We start from the raw sequence: 25990 nt of genomic DNA on the forward strand, positions 1-25990 counted from the left end.
GCAAATATGTTGGAATAGAAAGTTTCTTGGATAAAGAGAACTTCTACACTCTGAAAAAAGAAAAGATTGTTCTATTTTATGACCTTGAATGCTATTGTTGTTGTTTGTTTCTTTTTGACATCAGGCGACATTTGCAGTTTAGCGCATGTTAAAATGGATTTGGAAAGCTGTCTGCTTCCTGGGAAAGGCCATTGACAGTCAAGGACGGACTCAACTCTGCCATCCATGTCATTGGGATGGTGACGGAAAAAGTGAAAATATAATGCTTTTCAATCCAACAAAAAGGTTTTTGCATAAGCTACATCATTTGTTTTGACGATTTTGTGCAAATTCCCATTAACCTTCCCAAGCTTGTAAGACACAAAGGTGTGAATGGCTGAGATAGTGAACACAACATAGTAGGCTAATGATGGGCTACATGCTGGCTGGCAATCATAGCCTCTTTCCTCCTCACTTGCGCTCCCCCTTGCTCCACCCACCTATTTTCATCTCCCGCAGAGTTCTGCCGCCTCTTCCTCTTCGTCACTGTTGCGGTCGCAGGGGGTCCAAGCAAGCATGTGAAGATGAGGTGTGGATTTTGGCACGGCAGCCCGCTGTGCAGCTATCGAGGTAGATATACATGTTAGCTATTGGGCTTCTCACTACTGTAAATTGTGAAAGCGATACAACTGTCACAATTTTTTTCTAGTGCAATGGCTTTAGCGGGCCACACACATATTGGGGAGGGGGGGGGGGGTTAATCTGTTCTTACTGTTCTTACCATGTGTGATGTACTTTTGGTGACCAAAACACCACACTAAACACATAACGATGCCTGTCATAGTACCAAGACAGACCTGTGAGTGGCAGCATCTTCCCACAGGGCAGCCAGGCTGCTGGGAAACGCTAAGAAGAATAAATATTGGTAGTCTAGTAGTAGGACAAGTAGGAGGAGTCGTAGTAGTAGTAGTACTGGTAATAGTAGTAATCACAGATGCCGGATCATCCACCTTCTTGTCAAGACCTCAGCAACGATGCCCCATCACTGTCGTGGTTGGAGTTTCACAAATGATCAAACAACCATTAATAATAGATTGCATGGAATTCCCTTCTACAAGTCTGGACTCTGGATTTATCTATTCCAATTTGAAAAATGTTTTTTGGGTCAAACAATCAATGCAGGCAAACGTTTAGCAAGCTGCTCTGCTCATATTCAATCAGTCAAAAAATGATACAGGTTCTGAGAGACAGGTCAAGAGGATCAGCGGCCGCTGTCTGTCTGCCAGCCCACCTGGACGAGCCCAAGTTCCCACTGAGGGAGGAGGTGAGCAGCTGTGACATGAATTCATCATTATGAAGAAAAAAAAGTCAACCGAGAAATGTTTTGTTCATTTGACACGTCACACAGAAGAGTATTGCTAACAAGATGGACAAATTTCAATTCATTTTGAAAAACATATCGCAAAATATGTGAAATCAGGCTTCAAAGCGGTCAAGAATTGAGATGTTCTTTCACCTTCCAGACGCTGTGGTCGTGTTGCTCCAGCGCCCCGCGACCCTGGACAGGATAAGCGGTTTGGAGAATGAATGGATGTGCATTTTCATCGTCATGGACGACATCATGTCACTGCTCTAAAGTGAAAAGGTATGTTACAGTTTGCTGACATTTACCATTTCCCTTCCATGATCGCTACAAATGAGTATCCTAAGTCGATAACTCTAAATCCTTGAATACAATGGTTCTTAAAAGCCACATAAATGTAAAGTTAGTACGATTTCTTCAGAAATCGCTGTCACAACGATGTGTACTGCTTGACAAGATGGTCCTCGCTGCCATAATACGGCGGCCACTCTGACATATCCTAGCAGTGGGCGGACATAGGTAGCGTGGCGTCTATACATAGTCGTAACAGGAAAAAACAAACATGTTTTATTGTGTTGAAAAACATATTATTGCCAAAACCAGTTGCTCCTCTATTTGTGTCCGGCAACAGTGCTTCAGATCGCTTAATTATTGACTATTGTTCCGTTTCATCTGTGACTCTGCCGAGCTGGGTTTTGACCACGCACGTTTTATGAGCGGAAATAACGAATGGCTTTATAATTTACAGTTGTCGGCCCGCCCGTTTTCTGAGCGGATCGAGGAGCAAATACGACTCTTAACATAGCCCAAACCGAAACATAATTGCTCCGGATTTTAAAGAGACGTCCGAGAATCGGGCCTTTGCTGGCTCTGTACGCAAGGGAGGGGAAATGCTCAAATCTGATCTATTTGTCAGTATATGTCAAGACCACTCTAGCCCTGTGCTTGCCTTAGGAAGCAGCATGCACTTGATTCCTTAGCAACTATAAAGATAAATGGGCAAAGACTGACCTGAACAGGGAGACTATTATGCTGGTGTTAATCTTACAGATGACACAGTTGGTAGAGCACAATGCTAGGCAAGGGGCTGATTACAGCAAGCTAAAAAAAAAAAAATAAAAAAAAAATAAATAAAGTTAACACCGGGGACTACCAAAAATAAATCAATAATACAAATAATAAACATAAAATACCTTTCAGTTGGTCTGGACTGACTCTTCTAGCAGGTTTAAATGAAGGTTAGCTCACCATCACTCCAGTGGCCGCCGTCTGTATTTTCCCGATTTATTGCTCATCTTCCCACTAGTGTACCATATTAATTATGTAATTTTTGATTTACTGTATTGCAGATGGGTTTTTTTTTTTTTTTAAATGTGAGTTCTAGATTATTTCTTGTGCTGTTCAGGTATAACGTCATTGCCGTACTTCGATGATGTTAGGCTCGCATTGACAGAGGATATGTTTACAGAGGAGATGCGTTGGCAGTCATTCAATTGGAGATTGCCTTTTCCATTTCTGTCATGTGGCCATGACAGAAATGAATAGTTTTAAACTTTCCATCTATGAATTTAATTTCTATACCACTTGTCATCATTAGGCCCGTGTGAGCGTTGGGCGTGACACGGGATACAACTTGAACTACCGGACCGGACAATCATAGGGCACTTGCAGACAAACAAACATTGCTATTCACACCTATGGACAATTTGAAGTTAACATGCACCATTTTGGAATGAAAACCGGAGTAACCCGGAAAACCCAGACAAACTAAGAGAGAAAATGCAAACGCTACACAGGAAGGTCAAAGTCTCGATTTGAAACCTGACCCTAAGAATTGTCGGGCAGATGTGGCGATGACTAGATCACTGTGCTGCTGGTTTAGAACGTAGTAATAATGTATCTTTAGCGTGTTGTACACTAGAAAAGCAAACTTAAAATTGGTCTGAAAGAGGATTGTTTTTTTAATTGTTCCTTCTCAACTGAAAAGCACCGATCTTCCAAAACTGAGGACCTGTGCATTTACGAGTACACAAAATAAAAATTGACAACCCTGAACTGCGGAGAAGCCTCTTGTTATTATGCCTTCTATGGTGAAACAGAAGGCTGTCAGGGGGCGGGCGGGGGGGGGGGGGTGCAAAGTTTTGAGTAAGTGAAGGGCAAGTCGTACTTTGCAGCTGCAGTGGAGGTGAGGTCTCTGCGTGACGTCGGACCTATCCGGCAGCATGGAGGACAAATCTGGGGACCTCCAGCCCAGCGTGCAGCTTCGAGCCCTCTGAACAAACTCATTCACTGGAGACTGTTAATGAGCTTATTGAATAGAACCATGAGTCTGTCGGCTGTTCTTGCTTTGTGTAGCTTATAGGACGACAGAGCAGGGACACCATCGGGGGGGACAAAGGGGGCAACAATTATTGGGACCCATTACTGACAGGGAATGTGTATTTTCAAGTTTGTATTTTCAATTTTGCAGTATTGCAGTAAGTGGCGGTGCCCAAAGGGATATTTTGATCATGGTACTCCCTGACGACCCTTTTGCCATATTTGAACGCTTCTCTTTTCTTTTACAGGCATTTAGTCATACTATTACAGACATTTGTAAGAGCTTGATCTTTTTTTCTGAAGTCTGAGGTTAGTCAAGGTTACTGGGACACAGAAGATTTCACAGTTGGCTACAACACCAATCTGAATGCACGGCTGACTGCATTTATTGCAACTGTTTTTCTTCATTCTTGCTGTGTGCGATTAGCACGCAAAACCTGGCTTGAAGAGATAAAAAAACCCAAAAACTTGCAAACTGATGACAGGATGAATGAACCAGCCTGGTTGGTATGGGAGTCAGATCACACACAGACAAATAACCAATCACAGTCGATTTGGCAATCCATTAGTTAAATGCAAATCTGAGGGAACTTTATTCTTTGTTTTAAAACCCACATAGATGTTATGAACTTTTGACTTTGAAGTCTTCAGAAACGACGGCTGCATGTTATATTGGCTCAATAAAACAACTTTTCAGGTTGACTAACTCTAATAAGACATGATAAATAGATTCATGAACACTCAGCGCCAGGTGAAAGCTTGATAGTTCCGCTTGTACTACCTCTTTTAAAAGGAATGATGCTGTAAAAGCGTTGTTTGTCAAGTCCATGTGACAATTAGTGACACAAGTTACTGCATAAAAACATTATAAACAAAACCCGAATTCCAGTGAAAACAGTCCATCACGATTGGCAAATCCTTTTTGATATTTATTCAATTGAATACACTACAAGGAACAAATCTTTAACGATCAACCCGATCAACTTTGTTCCCTCCAATTCCATGAAAATTGTCAAATGCACTCCATGCCGAGCGCGAGCCTGTGATCATAGAGTCTGCAGGTGACCAATGGCTGTGTATATGAAGGGCACAGTGTTAAATGGAAAGGATCATCATTGAAATGTAGGCGCCTGCACATGATGAAGGGGTTTCTCTCCCCAGGCCCCCTAACTTAGGATGACCATGGGTCTTGTGCGGTTTTCAATTTTAGGGAAAGGGGGTGTATTTTAGGGTGAAAATGCCTGACATTTTGAAAAAGGAGTTCTATTCATTGAGATCCCTGAAAACCCTTTTTATAGATGTCGCCAAAAATAATCCAAAATGGTAGCCATTTCGTGACATGCCTGAACTATTGGTAACTTTTTTTTTTTTTTTTGAATCTGAAGACAACACTCTTCCTTTCTCAGCTTCCACCACATGGTTCGCTGCTCTGCCTTTGTCTTCTTAATTTTCCTCCTCACCAGTGGAGTCATCCTATCCTGCCTCACCACACTCTTCCCTACCACTATTTGACAGTCGGTAACCTCCTTCAGATGACATCGTCTGCACAAGATGTAATCCACCTGCGTGCTTCTACCTCCGCTCTTGGAGGTCACCCTATGTTCTTGCCTCTTCTGGAAGAAAGTGTTCACTAAAGCCATTTGCATCCTTTTTGCAAAGTCTACCACCAAGTTCCTTTCCTGGATGCCGTACTTACCCGCCACTTCTTCATCACCCCTATTTCCTTCACCAACATGTCCATTACAATCTGCACCAGTCATGACCGGGATGCTCAGAACTTCTTCGTCTAGCTCTGTCCAGAATTTCTCTTTCACCTCTAGGTCACATCCTCCCTGTGGGGCATAGCCACTGATCACATTATACAGAAGTTTGAGCATCATCACCCGGTCTGATCCTCTTTTCACCTCCAAGACATTCTTAGCTAACTCTTCCTTTAAAATAACCCCTGCTCCATTTCTCTTCCCATCTACACCATGGTAAAATAATTTGAACCCTGCCCCTAAACTTCTAGTTTTACTGCCTTTCCCCCTGCTCTCCTGGAGACACATGTAGTGTATATTGGTTTGGATTAAAACGTAATTCATTTAGGAGAAAAGAATAAAGTGGAAGCGATGCCTGTGTTACTTCCGGTTTAGCGTGATTTTATGTTTAAGCGTTAAAATCAAATAATTCTATCGCAAAAAGGGGCACCACGTCTCATTTTAGATGTGTACAACTTCAGGACAAAGTGACGAACACCTCTATGTCTCGTAATCTGAAGGTTGCTACAGGAATTAGATGAGAGTTCTCGAAAACCAGAAGTCTTTTGTCGAACCCACACACACACACAAATGATACAAATGAACTTTGCTGGTTGCATTCCTTAACCGAAGAGCACTGACGTCCGTATTATTGGGAAGCTTTTATTTTGAAGGTGGTGATTACCGTAATGCCGAGTATGAACAAAATTAGGGGCGGCTGGCTTGACTGCTACTTTACGAGTGGAGGCTGACTTGACCGCAGTCGAAAAAACGGCACCGACGAAGAGATGTGCCGCCTGCATGTTATGAATATACAGTACATGCAAAAACACAAACACACAGTTGAGTTGTTTTTTTGGCAACAGGCACGGTCAGGTCATTGGCAGACGGCTGCAGGGATACCGGAGTCTGTCAAAAACAAGCAAACTTGTCGATGGGCACAAACAGTTGGCACATATTCCCCTACTGAGGTCAGAGAGTGCAGAGTGTTGGGTGTTATTTGGAGCAATGATAAAGCACTGTATATTGTTCTGAAAACAGCAAGCAAACAGTGTGCAGAGAGTCTGCGGACTTTAGAATGAGGACAATGGAATAGTGGTGTCACAAAACCCAAATGTTGACTTTGATACTGCATAATATATCATATATAATAATATACCTCGATACCAATACTGAAATAATACCACAGCAAAAATCTCAAACATTAGTAAAAGCAGTGGAATGAAAAGTGACCCAAAAAAAACTTCAAATACATTTAGATTTGTATGAATTCAAAACGTTTCAATAAACTTGAAAAAAACGATGTAATAATGGAATTAGCCAATTTTTAACATTAGCTATTTTTAAGATTTTAAAACATCTCGGTGGCTAATGCTAACGCCTGCTAACAGGAGCTATTCGGCAGTTTGAAGCCATTTCATTCTCCCGACTCCCACACAGTCGAGCGCAAACGCAGAAACCCTCGTCCCTCGCGCAACGCTTAAAGGCATTTCTAACTTTTCCGGGGACAGGACGTCATTGGCTGACGGGCGGCTTTTTGTGTACTGCCCTTTAAGTGTTACGAATGTTTTTTATTTATCTTTATTTTTTGAAAGCACCGGTACTAAAAAAATTTAATAAAATGGTACCGTACTAGGCGGCACGGTGGCCGACTGGTTAGAGCGTCAGCCTCACAGTTCTGAGGTGCGGGGTTCAATCCCCGTCCCCGCCTGTGTGGAGTTTGCATGTTCTCCCCGTGCCTGCGTGGGTTTTCTCCGGGCACTCCGGTTTCCTCCCACATCCCAAAAACATGCATTAATTGGAGACTCTAAATTGCCCGTAGGCATGACTGTGAGTGCGAATGGTTGTTTGTTTCGATGTGCCCTGCGATTGGCTGGCAACCCGTTCAGGGTGTACCCCGCCTCCTGCCCGATGACAGCTGGGATAGGCTCCAGCATGCCCGCGACCCTAGTGAGGAGAAGCGGCTCAGAAAATGGATGGATGGATGGATGGGTACCGTACTATTTTTGTCATCCAGTACTTGGTGTAAGTTTATCAGGATGTAGAACCATGTGATTTTTCATAGCCAATCAACAAAAAAACCAATAGGTAATGATATTTGTGTGTGTGGTGGCACGGTGGGCGACTGGTTAGCACATCTGCCTCACAGTTCTGAGGACCGGGATTCAATCCCCGGCCCCGCCTGTGTGGAGTTTGCATGTTCTCCCCGTGCCTGCGTGGGTTTTCTCCGAGTACTACGGTTTCCTCCCACATCCCAAAAACATGCAGGGTAGGTTGATTGAAGACTCTAAATTGCCCGCAGGTGTGAGTGCGAATGGCTGTTTGTTTATATGTGCCTTACGATTGGCTGACGACCAGTTCAGGGTGTACCCCGCCTCTCGCCCGAAGATAGGGATAGGCTGGGATAGGCTCTAGCATGCCCGCGACCCTAGTGAGAATAAGTGGAATGGAAGATGAATGAATGAATTAATATATGTGTGTGTGTGTGTGTGTGCGTGTCTGTGTGCATGCATGTGCGTCTGTGTATTTAAAGCCCATTTCGAGACCCATACAGAGTGAAGAAACCTGCATGTGCATTTGTGCGCCAGTAACCAAACCAGGGCAAAGCTATTTATGCATTGCTTCAAATGTACACACACAGGGCACTGTCACTCATGTGCATAAACACACACACACACACAGACACGTACGCACGCACACAAACCTATTCACCATATTTGAGTTCATTTTATTTTATCACTCAATTAAATGTGTCAGCGTTGGTGGAAGATAATTCTATATATGCATTTTTTTAAATTCTGTGTGAAACCCCCAATGAATTTTTTTTACTGCAAAGAAGTGCTTCAGATTTGAGGACTTAACATGATGTTAGAAAAGTCAGTTAATTATTTATGTGTAGGGAATTTGAGAAAAAACCTTGTGACCAAAATGTCGACGTTTTAATAAATCAACACTGAGGTTAGAAGTGTGTGACCTTTATCTGTGAGACTTGCGTTAAGTGCCCAAAAAGGACGTTATTTTCCCCAAGGCAGATTGAGGTCCCCGTGGCATGGGAAATATGTGGCACACATGCATGCACAGGGGCACTGCGATGGGCAGAAAAGTGAGGACATTTCTACAGGCCCATGACTGACAGGGGCCCAAGAAAATAGGACAGTATTCAATTTACATTGTAGTGGTGTAGTCCAATGTGATAATATTTTTCACGGGGCTCCAAATCCCTGGTGCCACCCTGGCGCACACACATTCAAATATATTAAAGAAATCTTTATAAAGACACATGTAGAACTGTAGAAGTCTTGCACATGTAGTGCAAACGTATTACACAATTCAGATGAGGAAAGCACAGAGACTAGAATGAAATGTGGGGACTTTGAATTTTGGCACAATGACAGGAAAATCTTGGGAGTTGATTGACATGATGATTAGGAGAGAGGTTGATATATTGTGTGTCCAGGAGACCTGGTGGAAAGGCAGTAAGGCTAGAAGTTTAGGGGCAGGGTTTAAATTATTTTAACATGGTGTGGATGGGAAGCGAAATGGAGTCGGGGTTATTTTAAAAGAAGAGTTGGCTAAGAATGTCTTGGAGGTGAAAAGAGTATCAGATCGAGTGATGAGGCTGAAACTTGAAATTGAGGGTGTTATGTATCATGTGATTAGCTGCTATGCCCCACAGGTAGGATGTGACCTACAGGTGAAAGAGAAATTCTGGAAGGAGCTAGATAAAGTAGTTCTGAGCATCCCAGACAGAGAGAGAGTCGTGATTGGTGCAGATTGTAATGGACATGTTGGTGAAGGAAACAGGGGTGATGAAGAAGTAATGGGTAAGTACAGCATCCAGGAAAGGAACTTGGAGGGACAGATGGTAGTAGATTTAGCAAAAAGGATGCAAATGGCTGGAGTGAACACTTTTTTCCAGAAGAGGCAGGAACATAGGGTGACCTACAAGAGAGGAGGTAGAAGCTCTCAAGATTACATCTTGTGCAGACGATGTAATCTGAAGGAGGTTACTGACTGTATGGTAGTGGTAGGGGAGAGTGTGGCGAGACAGCATAGGATGGTGGTGTGTAAGATGACTCAGGTGGTGGGGAGGAAGATTAAGAAGACAAAGGCAGTGCAGAGAACCATGTGGTGGAAGCTGAGACAGGAAGAGTGTTGTGGGGCTTTTCGGGAAGAGGTTAGACACGCGCTCGGTGGACAGGAGGAGCTTCCAGAAGACTGGACCACTGCAGCCAAGGTGATCAGAGAGACAGGCAGGAGAGTACATTGTGTATCTTCTGGCAGGAAAAGAGAGAAGGAGACTTGGTGGTGGAATGTCACAGTACAGGAAGTACTCATAAAAGGAAAGAGGTTAGCTAAGAAGAAGTGAGACACTGAGAGAACCGAGGAGAGGCGAAAGGAATAAATTGAGATGCGACGTAAGGCAAAGGTAGAGGTGGCAATGTATGTATGCCAGGTTGGACACTGAAGAAGGAGAAAAGGATCTACAGGTTGGCCAGACAGAGGGATAGAGATGGGAAGCATGTCCAGCAGGTTAGGGTGATTAAGGATAGAGATGGAAATGTGTTGACTGGTGCCAGTAGTGTGCTAGATAGATGGAAAGAATACTTTGAGGACTTGATGAATGAGGAAAATGAGAGAGAAGGGAGAGTAGAAGAGGCAGGTGTGGTGGACCAGGAAGTGGCAATGATTAGTAAGGGGGAAGTTTGAAATGTATTACAAAGGATGAAAAATGGAAAGGCAGTTGGTCCTGATGACATTCCTGTGTAGGTATGGAAGCATCTGAGAGGTGGCTGTGGAGTTTTTGACCTGCTTGTTCAACAGAATTCTAGCGGGTGAAAAATGCCCGAGAAATGGAGGAAAAGTGTGCTGGTGCCCATTTTTAAGAACAAGGGTGATGTGCAGAGCTGTGGGAACTATCGAGGAATAAAGTTGATGAGCCACACAATGAAGTTATGGGAAAGAGTAGTGGAGGCTAGACTCAAGACAGAAGTGAGTATTTGCGAGCAACTGTATGGTTTCATGCCTTGAGAGAGTACCACAGATGCATTATTTGCCTTGAGGATGTTGATGGAAAAGTACAGAGAAGGTCAGAAGGAGCTACATTGGGTCTCTGTAGCTCTAGAGAAAGCCTATGACAGAGTACCCAGAGAAGAACTGTGGTACTGCATGCGGAAGTCGGGAGTGGCAGAGAAGTATGTTAGAATAATACAGGACATGTAGGAAGGCAGCAGAACAGCGGTGAGGTGTGCTGTAGGTGTGACGGATGAATTGAAGGTGGAGGTGGGACTGCATCAGGGATCAGCCCTGAGCCCCTTCCTGTTTGCAGTGGTGATGAATAGGCTGACAGATGAGGTTAGACTGGAATCCCCGTGGACCATGATGTTTGCAGATGACATTGTGATCTGCAGTGAAAGCAGGGAGCAGCTGGAGGAACAGTTAGAAAGATGGAGGCATGCACTGGAAAGAAGAGGAATGAAGATTACCCGAAGGAAGACAGAATATATGTGCATGAATGAGAGGGGTGGTGGGGGAAGAGTGAGGCTACAGGGAGAAGAGATAGCGAGGGTGGAGGACTTGAAATACTTGGGGTCAACCGTCCAGAGCAATGGGGAGTGTGGTCAGGAAGTGAAGAAACGGGTCCACGCAGGTTGGAACAGGTATCAAGTGTGTTATGTGACAGAAGAGTCTCTGCTAGGATGAAGGGCAAAGTTTATAAAACAGTGGTGAGGCCAGCCATGATGAACGGATTAGAGACAGTGGCACTGAAGAGACAACAGGAAGCAGAGCTGGAGGTGGTGGAAATGAAGATGTTGAGGTTCTCTCTAGGAGTGACCTGGTTGGATAGGATGAGAAATGAGCTCATCAGAGGGGCAGCCAAGGTTCGATGTTTTGGAGACAAAGATAGAGAGAGCAGACTTCGATGGTTTGGACACGTCTAGAGGAGAGATAGTGAATATACTGGTAGAAGGATGATGAGGATGGAGCTGCCAGGCAAGAGAGCGAGAGGAAGACCAAAGAGAAGGTTGATGGATGTCGTGAGGGAAGACATGAGGGCAGTTGGTGTTCGAGAGGAGGATGCAGGAGATTACAGGCTTACATGGAAAAGGATGACACGCTGTGGTGACCCCAAAAGGAAGAAGAATTCTAAAAACATGAACGGTCGGTTAATTGAAGACTCTAAATTGCCTGTGGGTGTGAACGTGAGTTCGAATGGTTGTTTGTTTATACAGTATGTGCCCTGCGATTGGCTGGCGACCAGTTCAGGGTGTACCCCTCCTCTCACCCCGAGTAAACTGGGATAGGCTCCAGCACGGCCGCAACGCTAGTGAGGATAAGGGGTACGGACAATGAACGAATTAATTGTTCTACATTCGCTACAATTCTACATCTTCAATCTCCAATCTACATTTTACACAGTTTGGAAACGATTTTTTTGCTGTAATTTCATCATATGTCACAGGATTGTACAATTTTACCCAACTTTCTGGCCAGTGTGTGTGTTTTAACAGTTCCACGGGGGGCATTTTGATTAATTATTAACAGCTGAAGGAATATTTTCATCAAGAATAATGTAAAATTGGCCAAGAACCAACCATTAATCAGTATGTTTGGATGACCAAAAAGCTTCTCAACGTCACCTCATCAATCTGTTTGCAGAGTGGCCTGCCTTTTTTGTTTGGATGTTACATGCGATGTAGTTTGTTTTTATTACAATTTGTTTGCTTGTTTGTTTGTGTTTTCACTTTGTTCTGCAGCTGAGCTAAGAAAGTGTTATTTTTGCCCAGGTCAGTGGTATCGTCCAATTAAAGTGTGTGATCAGCCAGAACATTTTAATGATGGTTGCGGTGTCGGAGTTGAGCGGCTTACACAGAAAGCGGCATGCTGAGACGGTGTCTGCATCATGCGAGTGTTGTGCCCCAGTGGGTCCGCTGCAGACGGACGAAATTAGCCTTCCTCTTTTCCTGTCAGGACGAAGAGCAAGCCAGCCTCCCGCAGCAGCTATCTCCAGTAATGTTGATAAGTGCTGTTACTACGCGACGGTGAAACGCTGTTTTGAGATTTTTTTTGTCAGCCTCTTGCTTTATTTACCATTGAACACCCTTACACTGGGTCTTGAGTCAATTTTACAGATATGTGATCATTTGTGGAGTTGAGGGGTTTCTAATATTCTGGTTAAAATATTTCTCTACATGAGAGCTGCAACATATACTGTATGGTATGTCTGTGCTACAAATGCAGTTTTAAACTTTAATAATCATCATAATTCTTGACCTGATAATGTGGTAGAAGCATCCATTTTCTATACCGCTTATCCTCGTTTGGAGGGATGAGCTGGCGCCTATGCCAGCGGACTGGAGCAAGAGGAGGGGTACACCCTGGGCTGGTCGCCAGCCAATCACAGGGCGCATACAGACGAACAATTCAATTTAGATTTTTCAGTAGACATGGCGAACATGCAAACTGTAGACGAGAAGGCTGGAGCCTGGATTCAAACCCCCAACGTCAGAACTGTGAGGTGGATGTGCTAACCAAAATGCATTATACAGTAACATTTTATCCACTTCTGATAAATCTGCTATTCCATTCTGATTTCTTCACGCCGCCACATCTGTGTCAGCTCAATCTCCTCAACGCATTGGACTCCGATCTGACTGGTAGAATCGGGAACAGAATACTTGTCGATTGGAGTGTTACAGTAAGCCAGTGCAGGAATTCAAAACACATGATTGAAGAAGGAAAAGGATTTGATAAAAACACCTTAACAACATAAAATATCAACCCGAGAACACCGAAATGAACTGGGGGCAAAAAACCTTAGTATGTGCACGATGAGCATAGGTAGTGAAATACAAGAATTAAAATAAAATAAACTATATATATATATATATATATATAAAGAACAGGAAAATACAGTGCAAACACTGCCCAGACTTGCAGTAACTGTGGATTTAGTGGTACGCTGCTTTTTCTTACTGTGTGGATTTGTGTGGCAACGGGCATGTGTGTGTCTCTGAGTGTGTGCATGTATAGATTGTGACCCCTGGCTCTCCGCACTGGGCGGCGTCTGTTGTGGAGCTCTTTAATGGTTGCCCAGCTGGAGTCAGGCACTCGCAAGTTCAGCCAAGGTCACAGTCACTGCGTCCTTAGACCCATCATTTGGCAAAGCTTTTCAGCCTGCAGTGTGCCATGGTTCTGTCGAGTGGGCCTATATATGGCACTGAGCCTCAAAAATAAACCTGCCAATTGCTGTTTAAAGATATGAACAACGACATAAATGTACAGAGGTTGGAACAAATATGAAAAGGTTGGGTTGTTTCTATGGTTTTGTATTTTTCTGTGGTTACTAATGAGTGGTAGGTTCTAGCAGCACAAAAGCTTGTAGAGTTGTACACTATGCAGTAATACTGGATCGGTATGGAGCTATGCTGCATGGTTATAGTATAGTATAGTATAGTGTTCTGACCCGGATTTGGAGTGTTGTGAGAGTGAAGTTTAACATACAGAGAGCCACTGGTGAATGAGTGACAGTGAGTTGCCAGTTTTTTTTTTTTACCTCTACATACTGTAGTAGTGGCGGCACGGTGGAGGACTGGTTAGAGCGTCTGCCTCACAGTTCTGAGGTCCGGGGTTCAATCCCCGGCTCCGCATGTGTGGAGTTGGCATGTTCTCCCCGTGCCCGCGTGGGTTTTCTCCGGGTACTCCGATTTCCTCCCACATCCCAAAAACATGCATGGTAGGTTCATTGACAACTCTAAATTGCCCGTAGGTGTGCATGTGAGTGCGGATGGTTGTTTGTTTGTATGTGCCCTGCGATTGGCTGGCGACCGGTTCAGGGCGTGCCCCGCCTCCTGCCCGATGACAGCTGGGATAGGCTCCGGCACGCCCGCGACCCTCGTGAGGAGAAGCGGCTCAGAAAATGGATGGATGGATACTGTAGCAGTAAGTATGTATGCAGTGTTAGGTTACAGATCATTTTCATTCATTTATTATAGTTGTTGCCTCCCTTCCCCCAAAAAGCTATGTATTGAAATAAAACATTTGTACAATGGTCTTTCACAAGCTCTACCAAGGAAGTTTTATGTTGCCATAGCTAGGATTTGCCCTCTTCTCCAATTCTTATTTTTTTGCATAGTTTCCCCTCCAATGCTGAAGCGCATCATCAAATGTAAATATCCAAATGATTAAAAAGGCCGTTCATGCTGGAAAAGCTTCCATTGACCCTCGCACACCAGTCAGGCGCATGTGTGGTCCCCCTCGTGATCAGACACAGCCTGTAGGATGCTACACACAGAGCATCAAGCAGAATGCTCAAGATGATCCAGGTCCTTCCTCCAACCTTAAACCAGAAACACCAAGCTCCACCATTTTGCTCAAATAAGTCATTTTTTGACTTTACAAACTTTAGCGGCTTTTTGAAAATATGTTGTGGTTCATAAAATAACAAGACGGGAATAATTTTCAACGGGATCCAGACCAAATGCCTGAAATTAGAGGGCCTGTTTTGTGGAATTGTGAATGTGAACAAACGTATAATATTCAAATTATATGAGCATAAAAACATTCCACAGAATATCAAAATACATCTCATAAAACGAACTCATCTGCATGAATAAACGCCATCGGAGGTGAGAAAAGACTAAACATAAAAACATATTATCAAGGTAAATCTCCACATTGGCCTTTTAATAGCATTGCCTATGAATGCATGTGGCAGCGTTTGAATGGAGAGAACGGAGGCCCTTTCACGATCGATGGGCAGGAACGACAGCGCTGTTATGGCCCAAAGACGTGCAAGCGCAACAGTATGTTACAGCATGTAAACAGGCCTCTTAGGTTGTGTACGTGCATGTGTTGGCTTATGTGCGTCCATGCAGAAATAAGTATGCATACATTGCCTTTACATTATGGGAGAATGTGTGTGTGTGTGTGAAAAAGGAAGAGCAGAAGGTATACAGTGCGTTGATCCATTTGTTTCAGGCGCAGTCGCTGAGTGGTTAGCACGGCTGGTACGCAGTTGTGATGTTAGGGTCTCCAATCAGGGTTCCAGCCTTCCTGTGTGGCATTTACCTTCCCCCTGTTCTGTCTGGGGTGAATGATTCTTCGATTAGATTCTTTAGTTGTGAGTGTAAGTGCGAATGGTTCTTTAGCCGTACGCACCCTGCCGTTGCCTGGCGACCGGTCCAGGGTGTACGTCTCGTCACCTGCGACCCTAACGAGGATAAGCGCCATCGAAAATGAAAGGATGGATTGTGTCATGGTCTGTGTTTTGCTTTGGTTTGTGGTTAGTTTTGTTTCCTGTTTTCCTGTGTCCCATGCTGTTCGTGCCTTGCGTGCTCATTTAGTGATTGTGACCACCTGTTCATCGTCATTGTCAGGTGTCATTTTCTGTCTGTGCCACATCTTACTCACCCGTCATGTTTTGTTTCCAGTTTTAGGTTTAGCCAAGTGTTTCTTTGGTTATCTGTTGCGGGACTTTGTTTAGTTGGCTTCATCCATGTTCCTTGTCTGCCTTTGTTTTCGGAAATGAAATATAATTTTGGGAGACTCCTGCACTCCTGCCTTGGCTCCCTGCTTCCCTCCAGTTGGGTCCGCCACGTTTTCGCCTTTGCCTTGCTCGCCTTCGAAAACCCTAACCGTGACAGATTGGTTGTTATTCTGCCTACAAAAAGCAAAGTATGTCCACGTGGACATTTTTTTCCACATTATCGAAACATTTGGGCTTTTTGTCCATGCACGAACTTTGTTTTAGGTAAACGAAAACAATATTTCCACCAGAGGTCGAACATTCTAAATCTCCCATGTAAAACAACACATTAGTTACATTGGTATTTTTTTCCAATATTGATTGATTGATTGATTGATTGATTGATTACTGTATACCATGTGTGATATTCAGGATTAACATATAAGATATAGTTACAGATACACAGATATAAGATCATTCATTCAACATTGTTGTGGTTATGCCCTTTGTTCAGGCTTGTGATTGCCTGAAATCGTCTTAAGGTTACAGGTTGTTGGTGCCCCTGTTGCTTTGGCATGCACTCGTCAGTGTTTTAAGTGTGTTTTCTTTTTTTTCAAGTCCCTGTAAGGTGAAAATAAAAACCACCATCGAGAAAAGTGCTGTCAACAAGCCTGCCAAATTTGACTGAATACAAAAATAACTATTTCAAAACGACGACGTTCTCTCAGCTCTAAGATGCTGTGGGCGTGTCCACTGAATGCACCGAAAACACGCCCGGCTCAACTCTCCATTGCCAATCTACGTTTGTATTTCAAGCATATTTCCTCTGCCTACACATCCCTATATGTTTAAGCCGCAAAACTATATCCTCTTAAAGCCTCTAGTGGCTAGAATATATCCCACCGAGCCGTCGCAGGGCTTTTCCCATAGCGCGAGCCACCAGCTTGCTCGCTGGCTAACAGGCTTCCAGATGCCGTGGATCCGTCCAGTATGTCGCCGCCTCGCTTGGTGTCATGTCGGTGTGTGGGTTTACTTCACAAAGACACTTCAAGGGAAATGAACTGTTTATTAAACCCGGTGGCACAGATTACACACGACATGAAAGACATGTGACCACATGCTTCCTGTTAGTAATACAGTCTCCCTAAAATGCTTTCACCTTTCAGAATATTACCATAGCCTGAATAACACAAAATACATAACACATGGGAATTTGAGCTGTTTTGTAAATTGAGGCATCCAGGGAAGCTGCACTTTTCAGAGTGCAGGCAAAGCTGATAATTAATCATGATAATAAAGCATTCAATCAATTGAAATGTACAATGACTAAGAGGTTTGGATGCCCACTGTTGAACTATATCTGTCATCCACCGCACAAGTGTCAGATTCAACATTATCGCTTTGATCCCTGCACCACAACTGATACGTGGTGTGAGCAGGCCTAGGTTTAGTTGAGATCTCAAGATCTCACTCTGCCAAGCGCATCTCCAAGGGCACACACCCTTGCTGCACTGGCAGCGCCCAGCTTGGTGCTGACCTGTCTGCCAGCGAGGCAAACACGTGCACTGGCGCGAGTCTTGCACTGGCACAAATATCAAGATGCGCACCGTTGCGCAGTCGATGAATGTAAAGCCCTACATCGCCACAATTGAGTAGGCCGACTACATACTGTAGTTCGTTTTCAGAAAATGAATATATCATTCATTTAAAAACAAATCTCGGAATTCACTGACACGATCTTGAAATACTTCTTTGGTTTTTCCACCCACTCGATGGGTGGAAATGCTTGTTTTGATGATGCACTATAGCCTAAAATGCCTTTGAACATTCGGGCCTGACCCTGAAACTGCTCCATGTAATAATATACCAGTATCGAATTATGAAATGAGTCCGTAGCGGTCGTAGCTGTAAGTGGTTCAACTTCCTCTCTCTAAATTGCAGTTAGCCAATAAACGTTGACTTTGATTTGATATGACAGGTCCACATTTTTATAAGAAGACAAAAACACACGTGCACAACACTTCAGCACAAGTAATTATCGGCTGGGGTGACATCATCTCCATGTTCCCTTAAGCAACCTCCAGATCTCGTACATGTATGTGATCCCATGGTAACGTGAAGAAAAAAAAAAAAAACCCATCAGGGTGTGTTTCTCTTTCTGTCAGCACTCTTTTTCTTCCCGCCTGTGGGCTTTCAAATATGTTCGTGTTCATCTTTCGGAGCACTTTTTATGCGTGGCGAGCACTTTCTGTTGCCAGCAAGCATGAGCTCTGATCAAACAACTGTTGGCATGCAGACTGAAGAATCGTGTATGTTTTTACATTTTTCATGTGACTGCATGTGAGCCATTGCCTAAGCATGTGTAGCAAACTTCTCTATCCATGTAAGCATCCATGGATATTATATCTGCATGTTGTGTGTACATTTATCTACACAGTCAAAATATGTGTTTGTAGTGTGTGCGTGTGTGTGTGTGTGCGTTTGTGTTTCGGCAATGGCATGTTTGAGGTGAGAAAAGTCAACATCATCTTTTAAGGCTGCTTGACACCCCTCGGGCTCACTCTCCGATCTTTGGACTGCACATCCAAAAGAAGCACTGGTTGGGAACGTAAATATCACGCTGATATTGCTTTTATTTTGACCTGAGTCCGAGCTGTGGGCAGAGACAGTATCTGGACAAAGGTCTTCGGACACCTGGCCATTATATCTGCGGCTGTATCCACAGCCACTCTGCCAGACCGCATTGCTTTTGTTGCCCTACAAGATACTGGGCCGAGTCCCAATATCTCAGAAGCTGCTTACCCTCCATCCTAGTGCGATATAACACATATTTTAAATGCATTATTTGCCCTTCTAACTCTCTTAAGCTCGCTGGCATCCGATGCCGTACCCGAACGAGTTCAATGAACATATTTTGGGCGAATGTGACCTGAACCTGTTCATTTCTGCCTGATAAACTTGATTGAGAACGCGCTAATTCTGGCATTTTCAAACGCAAGTTCATTTTCATTCAAGAATTTAATTCACCCGGAATTTAACTTAACACAGACACACACACACACAAGCAGACAGGTACACGCACACAGACACTATCTCTGATTGGTTTAGAGGCTACGATGAAACCCTTTGTCGCGGAAATGTTTTTTTTTCCTCAAATGACTGGGCACCTGTACGCACCCTCTGCTTTTTTTTTTTTTTTTTTTACTGCACCGTTCAGAAATTTGTCTGCAAAGCGACTAAATTAGTCACACTCTACAGTCCTGTCTCGTCCCCCAAAAAATAACCCGGATTTACAGCACCACGCCAGAATAATAAGCCATGCGCCCGAAGACGGCGATTGATTGTGCTCTCTGCGTCCCTGCTCATTTTTGTGTGTCTGAGACGCAGGACGCACATCAAACGAGATCCCTGTCTTGTTACCATCATTCCTGGCATACTGTGTTGTGTGTTTGTGTTTGCACATTATGGACAAAAGTCCTGTTTTTTGGGAGATTGCAGGGTAAAAGCTGCAGCTGGCGACAAGTGTATGCACCGAATCGGTGGAAAGGGTGGAGAAATGAAATGCCAGCATTTGGAGAGTCAGTCAGCAACATACAATATTGAAGAAAAAAAATGAACTAGTTCATTTTTGGAATGGTGAACTTCGTTAAAAAAAAATGAATAATTGAACTGTAAACTGAACTCGTTCATTTTTGGAACAGTGAAGTAAACTTTGAACTAGTTTACATCGAAAATGAACTTTGCCAACACTGCTGACATCCTACTTGACTGTATTTGGTGATTGCAATATGCATATTGATAACACCTGAAATCCACTTGTCAGAGACTTTACATCCATACTTGACAGTTTTGTATTACAATTAGGGCTGCCAATCGATGAATTTTGTTTGATCATATTATGAATTACAAGCGCCAAAGATATCACCCGTAATAAGTACCACATTATGCTTTGAAGTGGTTTTTTACAGTTGTTGTGCTTCCATGAAAAGAGAATTCAGCGCTGCACTCTATGCATCAGGGTGGCTTTTACAAAATCTGCCACCGACCACAGCAGTCGGAGCCTCCTCGCTGGCATTGACCTGATCAGTGACCTGAGAGCAACCTGCTCTGCCTTTCGGATATCCATCCGCAGTTAACCTAAATGAGCGTGTGTGGTCAAAACAAATTGTGTGATTAATCTGAGTTAATAGATGATTAGTACGATCATTTTTTTTTCCCATTTCCTCCTCAGAACAAAAGCTATACGCTAGATCTCCTGCTCTTGTGGTGTAACCTCATTTGACTACCTGTATGACCACAAGTTGATATAATTTGATGTTAATGTATCCATCTAAAAAAAAAAGAAAATTACATTCTGGACTATCAAAGACATTGGTAGTTCTGCTTTGTTTGACCGCTGTGAACCCCACCATAAATAACGAATACACACTTGATTCCACTCCAATAATTTCTTCTTTTCCTTTCGACTTGTCCGTTAAGGGGTCGCCACAGCGGGTAAGCCTATCTTCAGCCCTCACTACATCTATCAACCTTCTCTCAGGTCTCCCTCTAGCTCTCCTGCCTGGCATCTTAAAATGAGGGTCGCAAGCCGTGTTCAATGCAACCCTTAGTGCAGGCCGCAGGCCACAAAAAAAAAATGGAGGCCTAGGGGCCGAAGTTTGGACACTACTGCTCTAAATGTTGTGGAATGACTTCCCTCAGCACATTGGAGAAGTCCCTTTACTGTCCAATTTCAAAACCTGTCTTAAAACCCTTTTTGTAGTCTTTGGCTTGCAACTCTGCGTAAGACTAAACACCTGTGTTAGTGTTTTGGTTTTTTGTTTTATTTCTTTAATTGTTTATCTTACATTGTTTTTTATGTCTTAAACGTGATACTTAATCTGTGTACTACACTTAGTTTTCATCTGCAGTTGTATTTAAAGTGCTTTATTCAAAAAAAAGTTGAGTTGAGTTGGTAATATTCAAGAACAGGACAACCACATCCACATTAAAGCAAGGTCATTCTGGATCATAGTGATGATCCAGAATAAAGAAACGATGGCATTTTCCCCAGCAATGCAAAGCAGACCACAAGTGTTCAATATGGTGGAGGCAGTGATGTGCAACTGCTATTTGAACTCAAGTATATTGATGATTTAACTCCTGATTGGGGTTGAATTGTGAGGTGTATAGTGCTACACACTGCTCACAGTCAGTCAAATGGTAAAAAAAAAAAAAAAAGAGATATGACACTGCTTCATAGCGCAGATGGACAATTACCCTAAAACTCCCTATGAAAGAAATGCAATGCACAAGGAGAGTACCATTGAAGGGGGGGGGGGATTAACTACAGTCGATGGACGATGGAAGAAAGGAGGAGCTCCTTATGCATTGGCCTGGCAGACAGGCATGGACGAAGGGATTTGCACTGAGCACTGGTCCAGATCGCTGCCTGTTAGACTGACACAGCAACAGCCCTGCCACCGGCCTAATCCCCCAAATCATCCCTCTGCCACGGGAGCAGAGACGAGCGCGGATCGTGCATGGAGAGTGCATGCAAGGAAACAAGGCAGGAGAAGCAAGGGGGATTGACTGAACAGAGGAGGATGGGAATTGCAGAAAGGAAATAAATATACAAGATGATTACAGATTTGGGAAAAAAAAAAAAAAAAAAAAAACATACACAAATGGGAAAGCAAATACAAAAACAGCAGAGGGTTAAATTGGCTGCCAATGATAGCGCAGAGTGTAGAGACAGACAAAGGAGGAGAGAGAGAGAGAGGGCAATGGGAAGCGACATACCAGTGAAGAATGAAACAAAGGGAGGGAGGGAGGGAGGGAGGGAGGGGGCTTTTAGCTGGTGTTTCAGCCCTGTCCAACAGCGGGTCTTTGGCGCTAATGAGTGTGGCTGCTCTGGGTAGTGTGTGCACGTGTATTTGTGTGTGTCTGGAGAGATGCTGGCCTATTTGGGGGCTTGGGGGGGGGTTGTCTATAAAAGCTGGGTATTCGCCCACCGCTGCCAAACCTGCCGCGATGCATCCCCTTTTATTTATCTTCTAGTTCTTCCTTCCTCCACTCCCTCATTAGGATGATTGAATACCCTTCTCCCTCTTTCATCTGCTATTTGCCAAGGCCACTGACCATACATTTCCGATCCCACTGCTGAGTCTCCCCACCAAGAAAAAAGTTGCAGCCCAAATATATATATGGGAAATAGGATTTCTAAATGAATCTTAAAAAAATCCAAAGCGTTTGTCCTGACAGCCTCTTCCTGTCTACAGGTGTTTTTCAGCGCAAGGCCAACTCGAACCAGTTGAAACATTGCAGTGGCTCAGAAAACAAGATTTCTGGATTACAATTATGGTAACCTTGGTTTTTTTTGTTTTTTCTTTTTTTTTTTTCTTTTTGGAAACATCTTCTTAAATACATGCAACACACTGAATGAGGACAAAAACAAAGATGCGGTAGAATTTAGTATGACTTTGCACGCACGCACGCACACACAGTCACATACAGAGTTGCTCCCCTCCACCCTCAGACGAGGGTCCTCTTTAAAAATTCATTCAGTCAATAATGACCTTTCACCCTCCCAGCCTCTCCGAGGAGCCCGCATAGCTGCCTCCTCCCACACAGCCTCTGTGTCTCGCTCCATCTCTCTCGCTCAGCCATGCATGCACACTTCTTCTCTGAAAACCCTGAAAATGCACAAATGACTTTTCTTGGCAAGGGAACATCCTCATTATTTGGGTGAGCAATTCAGACTCAAATCCTTGCAACGCCAAACATTCACTCATTGGCTAGTTTATCAGGTACAACTTGGTAGTACTCATTTTGCCTTCAGAAATATATATATTTTGGGTAGAATTGATTCAACATGGTGCTGGAACGGGGTACGAGTTATACCTTGAGCTTTTTGGGGCTCTCCACAAATTCAGGTGACGCGTACATGCATGAGCGGGCGTGGGCCATTCAACACCGCATTTAATAAAAAGTGAAAACGTTCAGATTGTGGAGAGTAGACAAAAGTGACATCAGTCTTTACTTGCAATAGTGTTCAAGTCCATTTAAAAAATAGAAGAAAGGTAGAATAACACTCTTTCTCTTGAAAAAGGTCAGGTTCTTTCGTTGTATGTTTACAACTATACCATCAAATACGATACGGGAGTGTAAATCTGGGCACATATTGTGTAATCATGAAAATGAAGTTTTCCTTTTTTTCACGCGAGAGAGACAGAGGGGAAAGCGAGGAACAAAGCAGATGATATAATCCAATATTGTCAGTACAATGATGCCTTTTGATTCATAAAAGAGCGCTACAGAGTGATGAATTGACTATTTATAGATGCTCAGGTGAACTTTGTATGGGCTGGCCTTTCAATGGCTCAAAAGTACTGCAACTTGAATTCAGAGCTAGAACGTAGCTAGAAATTCTGCTCCATATTATTATGATAACATAACATAACAACGATAACAAAGATAACAAAGATGCGGAAGATTTGTCCATGGTGCAAACCTTGTGCTCCACCGGTCCTCACCCCAAATTTTCTATTGGATTGAGATCTACATAGGCAACGGATTAAATCCATCCATCCATCCATCCATCCATTTTCTGAGCCGCTTCTCCTCACGCGGGTCGCGGGCGTGCTGGAGCCAATCCCAGCTATCACCGGGCAGGAGGCGGGGTACACCCTGAACCGGTTGCCGGCCAATCGCAGGGCACATACAAATAAACAAACAACCATTGGCACTCACATTCACACCTAGGGGCAATTTAGAGTCTTCAATCAACCTAGCGTGCATGTTTTTGGGATGTGGGAGGAAAGCGGAGTGCCCGGAGAAAACCCACGCAGGCACGGGGAGAACGTGCAAACTCCACACGGGCGGGGCCGGGGATTGAACCCCGGTCCTCAGAACTGTGAGGCTGACGCTCTAACTAGTCGACCACCATGCTGCCCAACTGATGAAATAAAATCTAAAATGTAAAATAAATACAACTGTGTTTTCTAACCCATATACGATATGTTTAATTCATCATTCAATAATTCCACATCCATATGAAGCCAGAAAGCCCAGGGGAATTTTGACTTGAAACACATTGTTCACCTTTGACTCCACCTGTGTCTGTTCCCATTAGCACCCATGACTAGCGCTCACATCGCCGAGAGGAGGTCCCCTGGTGGAACCCTGCTCCCTATACACACAGCTGCATGCCATTCTCCTCAACATCCCTGCCTCCCTCCGTTCATCCGTCATGAGTCGGCCGCTAAATGAAGCAAAGCACCTCGCCTTTGACCCCTTTCAATGAGCCATTAGGTCTTCCAGGGGTGCAAGACTCCCGCGGTCCAGAGGGGAGCGATTTGGAGTAACCCGCTTGCATCGGTAATGTCCCAGAGCATTCAGGGTGCATTAAGCCTGTGGACATCCCCTCCATCTAGACTGCACTCTCTTCCCCTTTGCCTGGAGGCATCATCTTTCTCTGCATTCATTTATTCTCCTTCTTTCACAACTGTGACAGTGCGTTGAGAACGGGGAGCAAAAACCGATGAATTAAAAGCTGTTGTCGCGATCTAACCCATTTGTTCGCAGCCAAGATCAAATGCTGGAAGGACGTCATAATTTAACATAACTCCAAATGCATATGAAAACAGAGAGATATAAGGGCTACGTAGGGGTTACTTTCAATCAATTTCAATTCAATGTATAACGTTCTCAACGTAAACAGAAGGAAGCATCGGCAATAAGGTTTGCTGACAAGACACAACACAGTGATAGTATTTCAGTAAATAAGGTGTGAGGTGCAATGTACTACTTACAAAAAGCTCAACTCATCAATATACAGTAGACTTCTGTGGTCATATACTATTCCATGTCAAACAGCTCAAAAAGAGCATCGTTGGACCTTGAATTGTCCCCTCGGGTACTCTTTTATTACCCATCAACCATCACTGCATCATGGCTTCCCACTCACTAGACCACCTGTCCTTCCAATCTCCTGCCGTCCGTCCGTCCGTCCGTCCGTCCGTCCGCTTGTCTTGTTTCATCCATCAATGCATTTATTCTTCAATCTCCTTTCTATTTTTTTCCCCGGGTCGATTCACCCCCTCGATCCGTCTGTGCTTCCTCGAGCCGTTCCTCATCCTGCTCACTCGTCCATTCCTCTTGTTGAGTTCTCAGGCTCATTTGGGATTTGACAAGTCAGAGATGAAACCGGACCAGTGCAGGAGGACTCCATTTGAATATTTCCTTACATAATAGGACAATGTGGGTCACATTTGAAGAATGCTTCAATGCACAGTGTACAAAACCAAATGTGTGTATCAGGACAATATTTGAAACATGTCAGCAATATTAAAATGATAGATGTTCAGTGTTTGTTTTTATTCTATGTGTATTAATACATAGATTATTTGTATTACGTAGATGTAAATTATGCATTCATTCACTCGGGTCGCGGGCATGCCGGAGCCCATCCCAGCTATCTTCGGGCGAGAGGCAGGGTCCACCCTGAACTGGTCGCCAGCCAATCGCAAATAACCATTGGCACTCACATTCACACCTACGGGCAATTTAGAGTCTTCAATCAACCTACCGTGCATGTTTTTGGGATGCACGCAGGCACGGGGAGAACATGCAAACTCCAAACTGGCGAGGCCGGAGTTGAACCCAGGTCCTCAGAACTGTGAGGCAGACGTGCTCAATTATTCTTCTTCTTATTATTAATATAAAGAATGAATGAAGCCATTTCTTTGAATACGCTACTGTACAATATCTAAGGAAATTTCATTTCATAAAAGCACTCAGCTTCTAGGTTGGGATCGGCCACAGCTCACCTGTGCCCCTGAACCGGATCAACGATAGAACACGGAAGGACGGGACGAGCATGAAAGTTGAACATTTGTGGAATGCTTAGGTCCTGAAGCTTTTGAATTTGTCCATGTCAAAATGTCAACTGCAATTCTTCCAGCTTTATGCTTTGTCTGCTTTTTTTTCATTCATGCAGCTGTTTTGAAAGCTCATTGACAAATGCATGAAAATACCACACTTGCCAAATGAGGAAATTAGATTCAATGCCTTTTGAGTTGGTTGCAGATTTTGTAAACTTGAAATAAGATTGCCTCTGAAGAACAATCAGACCCACCCAAA

General features: G+C 43.8%; 1 long non-coding RNA gene across 1 annotated transcript; it reads left to right on the plus strand.

Annotated features, from left to right (window-relative positions):
* The first annotated feature begins 443 nt into the window (after positions 1-443).
* On the plus strand, positions 444-25184 carry LOC133488243 (uncharacterized). The gene is made up of 5 exons (XR_009791587.1): positions 444-609; positions 1217-1303; positions 1503-1624; positions 22129-22210; positions 23982-25184. It is a non-coding gene; the product is annotated as an uncharacterized LOC133488243 (long non-coding RNA).
* Positions 25185-25990: the final 806 nt, after the last annotated feature.

The sequence above is a fragment of the Phyllopteryx taeniolatus genome, chromosome 13 (genome assembly GCF_024500385.1).
Source record: "Phyllopteryx taeniolatus isolate TA_2022b chromosome 13, UOR_Ptae_1.2, whole genome shotgun sequence".
Lineage (NCBI taxonomy): Eukaryota > Metazoa > Chordata > Actinopteri > Syngnathiformes > Syngnathidae > Phyllopteryx > Phyllopteryx taeniolatus.